The sequence below is a fragment of the Dipodomys merriami genome, unplaced genomic scaffold (genome assembly GCF_024711535.1).
Source record: "Dipodomys merriami isolate MVZ:Mamm:240054 unplaced genomic scaffold, mDipMer1.0.p SCAF_57, whole genome shotgun sequence".
NCBI classification, from domain to species: domain Eukaryota; kingdom Metazoa; phylum Chordata; class Mammalia; order Rodentia; family Heteromyidae; genus Dipodomys; species Dipodomys merriami.
This window is the reverse complement of record NW_027206146.1, coordinates 3,369,382-3,383,831: the sequence shown is the minus strand read 5'-3', so window position 1 is coordinate 3,383,831 and position 14,450 is coordinate 3,369,382. Positions and strand designations below refer to the sequence as shown.

The following is a 14,450-nucleotide window of genomic DNA, read 5'->3' as shown; positions in this document are numbered from 1 at the left end:
ACCTGGGCACAGGTGCCAGGCACTGACTACTGATTGTGTGCCCGTGCTTGGCCAAGTTCTGTAGGAGATGTGCAGGCAGGACATCACCACCAAGCACATGCTGCCCACTGTTGTGCACATGGCAGGAGACCCCATCGCCAACTTCCGTTTCACTGTGGCCAAGTCCCTGCTGAAGATCGGGCCCATCCTCCACAACAGGTGAGCTGGGACTCGCTGTTCTTATGCTCCTCTCCAGCTACACTGTTTCTTCCTTCGTGGTGATACAAAGGGTTGACCTTGCTAGGCAAGCATTCTGCCACTTGAGCCATGCCCCAGCGCTTTTTGCGTTGGTTATATTTCACAGAGTGCATGTGTAGGCCCAGGCTGCCTGGTCTGTGCATGCGGCTCACACCACTAGGATAACGGGTGCCACCATGCCCACTATTGCTAGGGCTTCCTCAGTGGCTTGGATTCCAGATGTGCATCCCTGTGTTCAGCTGCCACTGCTCCCTGCTGCTTCCTCCCAGTGTTGGCTTCACTGTAGACTGAGGAGTCAGCAGTGGTGGTGGTGAACCTTATGGGGAGGGGGGTGTGAAGGGAAGGGAGGGGTAGGGTGGCTCAGCATTGCTAGCAATCTGGAGATGCAAGTTGTAATTCGGCAGGGGGTGGCCAACCTGAACCTACTTCCCAGCTGTGGGCCCCATCAGCTTCTTGCTCCAGCCCTTTCCCCTCTGCTTCCAGCATCCTGCAGAGCGAGGTCAAGCCGGTCCTGGAGAAGCTGACCCAGGACCAGGATGTGGACATCAAGTACTTTGCCCAGGAGGCCTTGTCGGGTGCAGGATGGTGGTGGGCGGGTGGTGGCAGGTGGGAGGGGTGGTGGTGCCTGGGCAGGGGCCCGGGAGGGCCAGAGGGTTGCAGTGCCCAGTCAGGGGCGGGGGGCCAGACATGCTGTTGGATAGGGAGAGGGTGGTGGGGTGGTGGGGCCCATTCCTGTTCCTCCAGTTCTGTCTCTTGCCTGATGCTGGAAGAAAAGCCAGTGCTTGGGCCTCCAGTGCCTGGCCTCTGGCCCACCCTCTACTCAGCCCTCCCTGAGCTCCTCCCTCAAGGACCCACTGTTTTGCTGACAGCCCTCCCTGTGCATGGCCTGATCCCAGACCTGGCCTCATGCACATTCGCTGTGCTGCCTGGGGAGACGGCACCTGGCCCCCTCCCAAAGGCTTAGGGACACGCTGTGGGATGGACAGCAGCCAGGAGAAAGGCACCACTCCTGCCCTGTAGAGAGAGAAGAGAGCATCCAGGTAACTGCCTCTTGTTGCTGAGATGGGAAACCCATCCTTACCTCCCTCCCACCTCCCTCTCTTTCCCTCCCCCCCACCCCCACCCCAGTGGTTTATTTGTGTCAACTGTACTGTTTATATTTTATTCCATTTTTCCCTCTTTTCACAAAGAAATAAAGGTATAGAAACAGTTGGCCCTCAGGTCTTAGTGGGGGTTGGGGGGAATGTCTTGGGGCCTTGGTCTCTGTTGTTTTCTGTGAGGAGACTTAGTCCTAAACACTCACACTGGGTGTTCTGACCCCTAGGCATGCTGCCTGCTGTGGCAGATCTGGCCAAGGACCACGGCTGCCTGTGGAGGCCCTACTGTTCACATCCTCCTAATATTCACATCCTCCTACTGCTCAAGTCCTCTTACTGTTCATTGAGCCACACCTCTGCTGTGGGAAAATCATCCATTTTTTGATGAGTACATAGTATTTTATCAAAGCCTGGGTTTCCCACTGGGTACTGCAAGTATGCCCAAGGTCCCTGTGGTAGAGGACATCAGTGTGAGTCTCCTTTACAGCTTTATATCTTTTTTTTTTTTTTGGTTACTTGTATGGATTGAACTCTGGTCCTGGCTGCTGTGTTTCAGCTCTTCAGCTGAGGGCCAGCACTCTACCACCTGAGTCAAAGAGTCACTTCTGGTTTTCTGGTGGTTTATTGGAGATAAGAGTCTCATGGACTTTCCTGCCCTGGCTGGCTTTGAACCATGATCTTCATATCTCATCCTTCTGAGTAGCTAGGATGACAGGAGTGAGCCACCGGCACACGGCTAGGTTTGTGTCTCTTAAAGTCTGGATTCCACCTGTGAAAACATATTTATGTTTCTTGTCTGGCTTGTTTTCCTTCCCAAGATGTATGATGAATTCCAGTTCCATCCATTTTCCTGCAGGTGCCAGGCTTTGTTCTTCATGGAAAGTTGTTTTTTAGCAGAACAGACAAATTTACAAGATAGAAAGGAGTAGTCAACAATAGATACTATATTAAAAATTTGGACCTATTTGGTGTTGGGGAATTGATATACAGCATAAAGCTGACAGTATTTTCGGAATCTGTATACACCTGCCCAAACTGTAAAGCAGTGTCCTGGCTCTACCCTGTGCCTGTCAGCCAGGAGAGAGAGCTGGCCCAGCCCAGTTATAAACCAACACTGCATAGAGATGACACCTCACCAGACAAGACTGAAAACTGAGAGTTCAGGGTGGAAAATTGTCCCAAGCAAATGGGAACTGACCTGAAAGGGAGCCCCAGTTGCTTGTCCCATGAGAGCAGGGGAGACATCAAACTCAAGATAGTTTGATGAGCTAAAGACCGTCACCCTCTTCTGACACACAGCAAGCCAGCACACAGATGCCTACTGCTGCCCTGGTTTCATGAACTAGTACTACTGGATGCCATGGATCCATAAGTCCAGGCCAAGTTAGAATGTTGGCTTAAGACCCCCTCTCATGAAGTGATAGGCTGTCAAGCCCAAAGTCAGCCATGAGACTTAAGGATCAAATGAAGGAACAAGTTTACAAATTCAAGAATTAAAACCATACCACAACTTTCGAGAATCTCTAGGATGCAGCAAAATCTCAGAGAATTTACAGCTGTGCGGGCCTGGCATGAAAACAGTCAGGTGTCTCAAATGCAATCAACGATGAAGCACAGTCTAAAAGCAAACCCAGAACAGTGGATAGAAAGATAATCACAAGGTTTGGGAAGGTGGCTCAGTGGTAGAGCACTTGCCTTGTATACTTGAGGCCCTGGGTTCAATTCTTCAGCACCACAGAAGCAGGAAAAAAAAGCCAGAAGTGGCGCTGTGGCCCAAGTGGTAGAGTGCTAGCCTTGAGCTGAAGAGATGAGGGACAGTGCCCAGGCCCAGAGTTTAGGCCCCATGACTGGACCCTCCTCAGTAAAGAGAGATAATCATAAAAATCAGCATAGAGCCAGCCAGGCACTGATGGCTGCTCACCACTAATCAGAGCTACTCCAGAAGCTAAGAACTTAGGATTGTGGTTCAAAGGCAGCAGAAATATCCATGAGGCTTATTATCAATAAACTATCCCCAGAATGTACAAAGCAGAGCTGTGGCTCAAGTGGTAGCTCACTAGCCTGGAGCTAAAGAAGCTTAGCAACAGTGCCCAGGCCCTGAGTTCAAGCACTAGGACAGGTACACACGTAAGCACACACACAAATACACACAAAAAAATCAGGGTAAAAATGAAAAAAAATGGAGATTAAAAGAACAATGTAAAAAAATCTGTGAAAGAAGTTGAGCGCTGGTGTTTCAGGCCTGTAATCCTAGCTACTCAGAAGGCTGAGATCTGAGGGTCATGGTTCAAAGCCAACCGAGGCAGGAAAGTCCATGAGACTCATGTCCAATAAACCACCAGAAAACTGGAGGTGGCGACTGTGGCACAAGTGATAGAGTATTCGCCTTGGGCTAAAGAGCTAAGGGACAGTGCTCAGGCCCAGAGTTCAAGCCTCAGGACTGACAAAAAAATGAGGGAAGGTAAGAACTTTCCTTGGTAAGATAGCTAAGACTGACAAACCTTCATCCAAGAACAGTGAAGATATCAACTAAGAAAACTAGAATGTCATAACAGTTTAAATTCAAGTTGTCACTGGGAAGTATATTAGAAACTTCATCCAACACATTAGAAAATATATAAGAAATGGATTCACGTCTTTGCATGTTGGAGCCCTCAGGTTTGATCCAAGATGATTTTAGTCACCTAACTATATCTGAAATCAAGCAGTAAATAGATTCACTGATAGGTTCCACGAGGTGTTCAGAGTTACCACCAATGCTCCTCAGACAGGTTCAAAAACTAGGAAAGGAAGAAGGCTACCAAACTCCCTCTCATACCAAAAGGAGAACAGACTAGAGACAAGATTAGACACCTATTCCCTCGAAGAGCACAGATGTAAAATATTTCATAACATACCTGCAAGTAATTTCAACAATACGTTGAAAGATCATGCACCATGCCCACGTTACATTCCACCCAAAATTGCAAGTGTTGCTCAACCAGTCCTGGACAATTTGAAGAGTAAGTCCCTGGACACCTGTGACTTGCATCTGTCATCCTAGCAACTGAGGCCGAGATCTGAGGATCACAGTTCAAAGCCAGCCTGGGCAGAAAAGTCCAGGAGACTCTTCAATTCCCTACCAGAAAACTGGGAGAGGCCCTGAGCTGAAAGTGGTAGAGTTCTAGCCATGAGGAAAAGAGCTCAGTGACAGCACCCAGGCTTTGAGTTCAAGCCCCACTACTGATTTCCTGCTGCCCCCTCACCCCAAAAAAGTCATTATAACAAGGATCTGTCTGCTTTAAAGGTTTTCCGCCAAGGCACTATCAGCTGTAAGAAGAAGTGAGTAGTTAGGGATTTTAATGAAGTAGAAACAATGGGAAGGTAGATACAGTCTGGCAGGGACCTGACAAGGTAAGGTGTGTGCAGTGTACAATAGTGGCCACCATCATGCCAGGACTGGGGTGTGACCCAGGAACACAAGTCAGATGGCGCCTGTGCTAGGTGTCAGTGAATGGTTACTCCCAGATCTGACCTGGCCTGAGCACTTCCTCCCAAAACCTCCCCAGGACTTTCTTGGCCGGTCTGGATTCTGCTGTTTTGATTGGAATGGCAGCAATTCGCCAGACTGATGGTTTTTTGAGGATGGTGACCACAGTGTGGCCTGCTCTACCTTCAGGAGGTGCACAAGGGGTGCTTAGGATGCAGGGTGTGTGTGGGGGGTAGCTGACCTCCCAGCCGGTTCACAAGCTGAGTCGCACCTTTGTGTCACAACCCATTTTTCCTGGAAGGATTTGTCAGGAGCTTCAAGTCATCCCCACGAGTGAGAGGTGAGCGTGTCTCATCTCTCCTTCATATTGAGCATAGTTTCCAGGTGCTGCAGTGAATGAAGCCAAGTCAGGAGCTAGCATGAGTTCTGGCCAGCAGGTGTGCAGCGGGGGAGCTGGAGTCGGGGGGTCCGGCCACCAAGTGGCAAGGACACAGGGAACAGCAAAGGGATTGTACAAGATGGTGGCGCAGAACTGAGGGTGCTCAGGAAGAAAAGAGGAGACAAAGATGGAGAGAGATGTCCTGACTGTGCGAACTCTCCAGAAGTAATGAGTCCAGGCAGGGTTTCATGTCAGAGTGAGGATGGGAGGCTGTGCTTCCAGTGGACTGCAGGGGTGCGTGGGGTGCAGAGCCTAACCTTGAGCTGAGGAGGTGAGGGAGAGACAGAGCCTAGACCCAGAGTTCAAGCCCCATGGCTGAGCAAAGAAAAAAAAAGAGGAAAAGCACGTCGAGCATTGCTGAGTGCCGTGGGGGAGGGGAAGCTTGGGGCATGGGTTGTCTTGGATTTGGATCATGCTCAAGACAAAATGTCAGGTGGGTAGAGCATGGGGTCCTCAGGGGAGCAGGTGATGAGAGGGAGTGGGGTGGGGGCAGGGAAAGCCTGCTTCTTCTCAGAAGGCAGTGAGCTGGTGGAAGACACACTCTGCCCCTAGGTCAGGAGGCTAAGTCCACATCCATGCTCTCGAAGGTGACACAGACGGGGAGGTCCTCTGGGGACAGGAACACCAGGGGTCAGGAGAGGACCAGATGTGCATGAGGTTAATGATTACACCAGACAGCTCTCCATGGAGCCTAGTGCACGCCTGTGCTGGATGGAATGACTTTGGGCGAGATTAAGGGCATGGGGCATGGAGGGAATCTGCCTAAAGCGAGTGTGGGGGGAGGGAGTGCAGGGACGGTGGGGCCTGTGGTTCAAGCCTTTCTGTGGTGGGGTGGCTGTGGGAACTTCAGGATCAGGAGGAGGCGCCTGGCTCAGAGCCAACAGTCCACTCATCACCTGGCATAGTCCCTGGATGGCTCCTGGAGGCAGGCCTGCCATCTGCTTGCTTTACTTTTCTGTGCCCGTCCCAAGACTTGAACTCAGGGCCTGGGTCCTATCCCTGAGCTTTTGTACTCAGGGCTGGTGACTGTCTCTGGGACATCATTGCTACTTCTGGCTTGCTGTCACCCTGCAATTCATTCCTGAGAAGGGTGGGGGTGGAGAGCCCTGGACAGGAGGCTCCTCCTGTCATTCAGCACAGCAGCCCCACCTGCACCCCAGAGGCTGTGGTAAAGTGACATCATAACAAGGGACATGAGGAGCACTGCAGGAAATGACACAATAGCCAAGCAAGTGACTTTCTCAAGGAACCTTTACATTTACATTTTAAACTTTAAATTTAAAAATGTGCTTTTCAAAAGTACACTTAATGTCCTTGTTGAATTACCAGAGAGTATAGAGATATGTAACACAAAGCGACAAGGAAAATAAAGAGATGTGAAAATAAATTATGTGGAAGAAATAAGCACAGACAAGACTAAGGGAGTAACTGTCAGGAAGGAGCCTTGATGTTTGTAGTCAGAGCTACACCAGGACTCCCTTTCTTTCCTTCCTTCCTTCCTTCCTTCCTTCCTTCCTTCCTTCCGTCCTTCCTTCCTTCTTTCCTTCCTTCCTTCCTTCCTCCCTTCCTTCCTTCCTTCCTTCCTTCTTTCCTTCCTTCCTCCCTTCCTTCCTTCCTTCTTTCCTTCCTTCCTTCCTTCCTCCCTTCCTTCTTTCCTTCCTTCCTTCCTTCCTCCCTTCCTTCCTTCTTTCCTTGTTTCCTTCCTCCCTTCCTTCCTTCTTTCCTTGTTTCCTTCCTTCCTTCCTTTCTTCCTCCCTTTCTTCCTTCCTTCCTTTCTTGTTTCCTTCTTCTTTGCTGGCTTGCCATCTCTCTTCTCTGTCTGTCTCTGTCTGTCTGTCTGTTTGTGTCCCTCATTCTCTCTTTCCTTCTTGTGCCACTCCTGGTGCTTGAATTGTGGCCTCCTTTCTATCCCTGGGTTTTTGCTCAAGGGTTAGTGCTCTACCTTCAGCCACATCCCCACCTCCATCTTTTTTTTGGTTTATTGGAGATGAGAGGCTCAGAGAATTCTGCCTAGACTGGTTTGAACTGTGATCCTTAGATCCCGCCTCCTCAGGAACTCAGAACACAGGCATCAACCACCACCAGCCAGCTGCTATTTTCTTTCGAGCTACTTTCCTCTCCAGAACAGAAAGGGCTTTAAGAATGATTTGCCTGGTTGCATAGGGAACTATTAAAGACAGAAAGAACAAAAATCAAAGACTTAAAATGGAATTAGGAAAACATGTTAGGTGAGTTTAACGTTTATCTTGAACTTGACACGACCACCACTTAATGGAGCAGATTCTCTGGAGGAAGTTGACATGATGTAATAAGCATTATTTCAAAATCTACCATTTTCACTTTCATATAATTTTGTGGGCCAGCACAATAGAGACAGATGAACACACACACAGATATATAGCACACAAATGCACAGGTGTGGACATGTGTGCACACCTCTATCTCTCAACAGATGACTTTTATCTAGGTGTGGAGATTGTTGAATGGCCAAGCAAAGTTCAGCAGAGATGCAAGCTTGGTGGTCCTCAGGGGAGGACCACTTTCTTCTTCTTTGTGCAGGTGAAGAGGAGGCTGCAGGAAGTGGAGTGTCTGCTCATGAGCAGGAAAGGGCTGATGGATGGGAAACAGCCCATAGCAACCACCCCTATATGGTGTAACACAGGGCTGGGGTTGTAAATCACAGACAAGGAAATCTGATAGATGCAGGACATGGTGTAAAAGGAGACAAAGGTAACCACCAGGGGGAGGATGCTTATGGTAGCTCTGGCCTCGAGAGAGGCTCTGGTGGAGACACTGGTCCTCTGGATGTGTCGCATTCTCTGTTTGTGTCTGTACAGAATGAAGAGCATGGAGGTTCTGGCCCAGAGCATGAGCCCCAGACACAGAACATCAAGCACCGAGAGCATGGCCTTGTACAGCACATCAGCAGATGGGTCGTGAAGCACGGAAGAACAGTATCGATAGGCGTTTAAGCTCATCATGTTGTACTGTGCTTTGGGTCCAGTCATGTACATGAGAAAAACAATGCTCACCAACAGGAAGACCTCCCAGCTGAGATAGACATTTGGGACAATGTGCTTGTGGGCTCTTCTCCTCAGCTCTCCCCACTTGTAGTCCCCCTGGCTTCTGCTGACAGCAAGGAAGATGCTCAGGGAGCAAGTGCTACCGATCGATAGTGCTATCGATAAAGATAGAAGACCATTTTGCATTCCCATCTTTGAAGAAATTTCTCCAGCCCCAAGCCACCATGGTTTGGGGAACACCCCTACACAGAAGACTTAGGAAGTTGGCCACAATTAAGTGCCTAAGAATCAAGTCTGTGGCTCTCATCCTGTTCCCCAAGCAGGAAAGGAATAGACATTGGAGAGAAGATACAAATTACCCACAAACCCAACCACAGTCTGGGCTAAGAGAATCACCCCCATAGACACATGGGCATCTTTCATCCTGTATGTTCCCTGAGTCTCATCCAGAGGCTCAGGCTTAGGAAACTGAGGCCTGCTCATTGCCAAGGGAACTCAACATTCTCCATCCAGCATTCAGACCACTGGAAATACTCTCCTACTGTCTATCATGTATTAGGAAAAATCCAATTCTATTCATCCATCGGAAAGAGGAAGATGGCATGTTCAGGGAAATGGGTGAACCTGGAGAAATGGCATTAAGGGAATGTGAGTCAGGTTCTGCGATGAAGGTGGTTACATTTCTCCACTGTAGAATCAGATCTAAACAAGCAAGGCCTTAGTGGCTCAAGCCTGTAATCCTAGCTACTCAGGGACTGAGACTTTGGATTCCCAATTCAAAGCCAGCACAGAGAAGGAAAGTCTGTGAGACTCTTCTCTCCAGTTAAGCACCAGCAAACCAGAAGTAGACCTGTGGTTCAAAGTGGTAGAGGCCTAGCCTTGAGCAAAAAGGGCTCAAGGAACAGGGGCAAGCCCTGAGTCAAGCTCTCTGACTGCCAAAGAAAAAAATTTGAGGGGCTGAGCAGGTGGCTCAGTGGTAGAGTGCTTGCCTTGTATGCATGAGGCCTGGGTTTGATTCCTCAGCATCACATAAGCAGAAAAAAAAGCCGGAAGTGGCACTGTGTCTCAAGTGGTAGAGCACTAGCCTTGAGCTGAAGAGCTGAGGGACAGCGCACAGGCCCATTTTTCAGTCCCATGACCGGACCTCCACACCCCCCCAAAAAGAAAAAAATTTGAAACATGCCTGACAGGTTCCCAGGATCAAATGCACTTATACCTCAATACGCTGGCTCCGGGAGTGGGTCACAGGTGTCATCATTTCCTCAACACAGAGCCCACATTTCACAGAAGAAATACCAGGAAGATGAACCAGGTCTGCAGTGGGGATGGTGCGGGTAAAGGAGGAGGTGGATGGCAGAGAAAGAGAGGGGACAATTTTAGGTTCAAATGCCATTCTAGAGTCTCTGATATGAACACATCGTCCCCAGCCCCTGGACAATCAGGATATCTTCTCACTTGTCATAAACCAGGACAGACTCTGTGAGGGCGAAGAAGTTAGGAACCAACAGGGCTTGAGGGTGAGGGGCCTAGAACCCCAGTTATTTTCACTGTCGTAGCCCATTCCTATCCTTCCCTGTTTCTTTGTCATGCAACCAGGTGCAATCTGGAATCCCTGCTCCTAAGGTGATCCCTTACCCAGAGTGTGGAACCTCGGAGTCTCTCCTGCAGGCTGCGTCTCTCCAGTGGCAGTGAACACAAGTGCTCACCTCTTCTCTCAGGATGTGCATGGCAGGGCAGGTCGTTTCTGAAATGCACATGGGCACTTCAAAGCTGCAAAGGCCTCCTTAGATAGGGGTCCAGGAGGGCAGCAGCTGAAGTCATCTCCTGGGGGAGTGATTTTCCCTTCACCTCGTGTGGCAAGCCAAGTTCTCAGTAAAATTTTTCTTTTCCCCATGTGACAATTATCAAGACACTTTTCACTTTCTCATGGGTGCTTCTCCACGGGAAAGGGAGTGGTGCAGTCCCTTATCATACCTGGATCCCATGAGGCCTGCAGGAGACACTGTAGCCCAACAGGAAATGACTGCCTCTAAACAACATTAGCAGTGTGTAAGCCAGGTGTCCCCAAAGTTTCTTACCCAAAGTGTCCCTTCCGTATTTTTTTCCAGTTCTGACACTTGAACTCAGGGCTTGGGTACAGGTCCTGAGCTGCATTTGCTCAAGGTAGCACTCTACCATTGGTGCAACAGCATCAATTCTGGCTTTTTCTATGTATGTGCTGCTGAGGAATTGAACCCAAGGCTTCATGCATGCTAGGCAAGCACTCTACCACTGAGCCACCTTCCCAGCCCTCCTCATCTCAGTCTCATATATGATGTTTTATCATCATATATTCTGTTAGAAAAGAAAAATGGAACCTTGTCTTGTACTGATGCAATCTCAGGAGCCTGATATCAGAGAATCAAGGTTCAAAGCCAGCCTGGTGAAGAAAGGACATGAGATTCTTATCTCCAATTCTTATCTCCACTCACTGGTGGTAGAGTGCCAGCCTGGATCAAAAAAGGTCAGCAACAGCATCCAGGCCCAGAGTTCAAACTCCTGGACTGGCACAAAAGAAAGAAAATAGAATGAGACATTCTGTGCAGGAATATCTTTGGCAATAATAGCCACTTTTTCTAAAAATATTTTCATTCCAAGAGACCCCATTTGGAGATTAGAGGTAAGCATTTCATGAATATTCCTGAAAGCAGGGGGATGAGCGATCTCTTTTCATGCCTGGTCCTTAATGAAGAGTTAACCTCAATCTCTAATTCCCTACTCATTTTCATCATTATCAGTGGTGATTTTGAAGCAGGAATTTGTCACTATGCTCAGGAGAGGATCAGTAGTGACTCCTTGCCCTGGGTTTCTGGTCTACCTCATTGTATGTGACTCCATTCCTCACCTGGACTGTTCTGGTCTTGCTGACAATTCCTTGCCCTGTTCCTGTCTGTTTCAAGAACATGCATTTGCCTTTCTGTGTCTGACTTCTTGCATTTTCCATAGCGATCTGTACTTCCACAGATGTGGCAGCAAATGACAGGATTTCCTTCTTTTTCCTGGCTTAGTCATATTTTGTGATGGAAATAGGCTACATCTTCTTTATGCATTCATTCACAGGTGGGCCTGTGACTCCACTGCTCTCAACCTGGCAGACTTTGCTCCACACGACCATGTCCAGTGTCACTTGTTGGGAGCCGACAGCAAAGTTTAAAGGTCATCTTGACCCTGATGCTCACTTGAAGGCACGTACAAAACACCAGGTGCCCAGGATTGCTTTGCTATGTCTGCAGAGTTTGTTTTACTTTCTACCAGTTGACCTTGTCTTGTTTTTACTAAACTGTGTTTTTACTGAAATTTTCCTTGTTTTTCTGGACTATTGTTACCTTGTGTTACCTCTTGACTTCTAATAGGATATATTAGGTAAAGTTAAAAATAATTGTTGCTGCAGTCTTGAGCTGCAGAACTCCAGACCCCATCCTTTGTCTTATGTCTTTATATTTATGCATCCTCGTCCCCTAATTCAGGATTCCCTTTCATTGCCGGCAGGCTCCGGCAAGTGGCGCCCAAACAGAGACCTGAAAACCTAGGATCAAGGCAGAGGACCACGCTAAGTTAAGAGGATGTCCTGAAACTTAAAATATAGACTGGGAGAGAGGATAGTCTGGAGTAAGAACTTATGGGGCAAGGTAACAGCCGCCTTCTGTATGTGCAGGCTCTCAAAGGTATGCTTCATGCTGGAGGCGTGAATGTTAGACAGAATCAGTTAGTACGTTTCTTTCACTTTGTTGAGGAAGTATGCCTCTGGTTCCCCGGGGGAAGGAACCATTAGTTTAGAAACTTAGCAAAACAAATGGAAGGGGCTGGGAAGGTGGCTCAGTGGCAGAGCACTTGCCTTGCGTGCATGAGGCCTTGGGTTTGATTCCTCAGCACCACATTAAAAAAAAGAAAATATCCGAAAGTGGCACTGTGGCTCAAGTGTAAAGCACTAGCCTTGAGCTGAAGAGCTAAGGGACAGCGCCTAGGCCCAGAGTTCAGGCCCCATATTGGACCCCCCCCAAAAAAAACACAAAAAAAATGGAAAAAAGGATTCAAGGACACTATGATGCAAATTGCCTGTAAGTTAAAACATTGCTGCTTTGTGATTGTCTGGTATCTGTGTAGCCTGCAGGTTCTGTATTGGGGTTGGCAAGAGGTCTTGGCGGAAGCACTATAAGACAGCCAACTGGGCTGGTGGGAGACATCTCCCGGATCCCCATCAGGGTAAACTATCCACTAGTGGGGACATTTGGGCCTGCCTGTAGTCCAGCACTTTCTGTCTGACAGTCTACAACTCACATGCTTAAATGTGTTTTGTCTCAATGTTTGTGTGTATGGATTCTGGAATTCTTGGAATGTTTCTTCTCTCAGATTCATCCTGATGCAAGAGCCCAGAGGACACTGGCTAGCATCCCCTCAATATATGTTGTGCTCTAGCTCCTTTTTTATTACACTTTAAACTGACCCCCTTTTCTACCTTTCATTGACACTTCCTCCTCCTTCTCTGGATCCAGAAATAGGGGAGTGGTGGAGGGTGAAAAACCTGGAGGATCTAACAATAACTTAAAAGGGCTGGCAAGGAGAAATCGCAGCCAGATGAAAATGCCACTGACCACGTGCTAGTGACACCAGCAAGATCTTAGCCTCGGGCCTTGTCCCAGGAGGTCTGAGTATGGGGGAGAACCTGTTGGTCTGAGGGGACAGCTGCTAGGGACATCTTTCCCTTGCCCCAAGATGACTGGGACTTCTCCTCCACCTTGGAAGGCCCCTGAGTCAACATTTGCAGGAATCTAAAAGAAAAATCCTCCAGAGGTGAGTAGAGAGGGTTTGAGTCCCCTGGTAAGTGGATTTGAGTCTCACTTGTGAGATGTCCCATTCACTAAGACTTGATTTTGTCTTTTTGGCCACTTCTTTGTCTTGTTTACTTCAGTGTGTTTTCTGTTCTATGTTTTCTGAGGTAGGGATAAACTAGGGGCCCATTAGCCCCCAACTCAGCCTTTGGTTGTTGTCTTGTCTAGTTCTGTTTTAGAACTGGTACCAGTTTGAAATGTATGTACAACTGATTTGATTTTTTGCGTGCTTTAAGATCTCTGTGTGCTTTGTATGTATTTGTGAACATGTTTAAGATAAGGATTATCAGCATGCTGTAACAATTGCATGAGTTTAAGTTTAAAATTTTAAAGGTTATGAAGTTTGGACATTACCAAAAATTTTAAAGAATTTTCACATAGTTTTAAATGACCTTTTAAGGATTCTTTAACTTAAAAAATTAAAAAAATCTGCTTTTTTAAAATGCATGAGGCTGTTTACACTGTAATCAAGTTATCTGGCTTAACAAAAATGCATTAACTGTTTGGAATTTAGTTCCATTGGCTAAAATTTGTGGATAAATATTAGAAGTTTAAATATAAAAGTTTAACACTGTGAAAGACATTACCTATTCTGTCTGTCTAAAACTGTGTATTTTCATTCAAAAACCAAGAGATAAGAAAAGGAAAACACTTAAAAGCCAACAAAAGACCTATCTTTAGGGATAAGGAGTAAACTGGCAAAAGTGAAGTTCAGCTGGTCATACATGGTGGGACAGGCCATGGGAGGACTCCACCCATGGTGAAAGAGGACAAGTGGCACAAACTCAGTTCATCTAACTCTGAAGTGTGAGATTAAGTGCGTGTCCATTCCACAGGAAGGGCAAAGTGGCCCATCTTTGCAATATGCTTTTTCTCTACAGATAAATACTAGAAATATGATAGTAAAAATTAGTGATGTGCTGGTCTGATTAGTATTGCTAAAACTGCCCCTTGGACTTAAAAAGAAGGTTAAAAATGTATTTGTATAAAGTGACTTGCTTTCAACGATGTTCTACAACTAGGATATGTTTTTAAAAATCAAAGGTGTTAAGTCTAGCTTCTTGCGACAGGGATGATGGTTGTAATTCTTGCATTAAGGAAAAATTGTCATTTGAGTTTAAAACTTTTAATGTGTACCTGTTTTAAAACAAGCAGACAAGAGACAATGAGTGACACTTGGCCTCAAGCTTTTAAGGGATTTTTTTTAATGTAATTAAAAACTAAAATATAAAACAATGAAAGAGATTAATAGGAGGCTTAAAAATTAGGAACGGATTTCTGGATATAAAGTTTAAAAGTAAAATTATTCTTAACATT

At 47.2% G+C, this 14,450-nt stretch overlaps 1 pseudogene; it reads left to right on the top strand.

Moving 5' to 3' along the window:
• LOC138812428 (serine/threonine-protein phosphatase 2A 65 kDa regulatory subunit A alpha isoform-like) overlaps positions 1-8,182 on the top strand; it is a 91,704-nt pseudogene extending 83,522 nt beyond the window's left edge.
• The last annotated feature ends 6,268 nt before the right edge of the window (positions 8,183-14,450 follow it).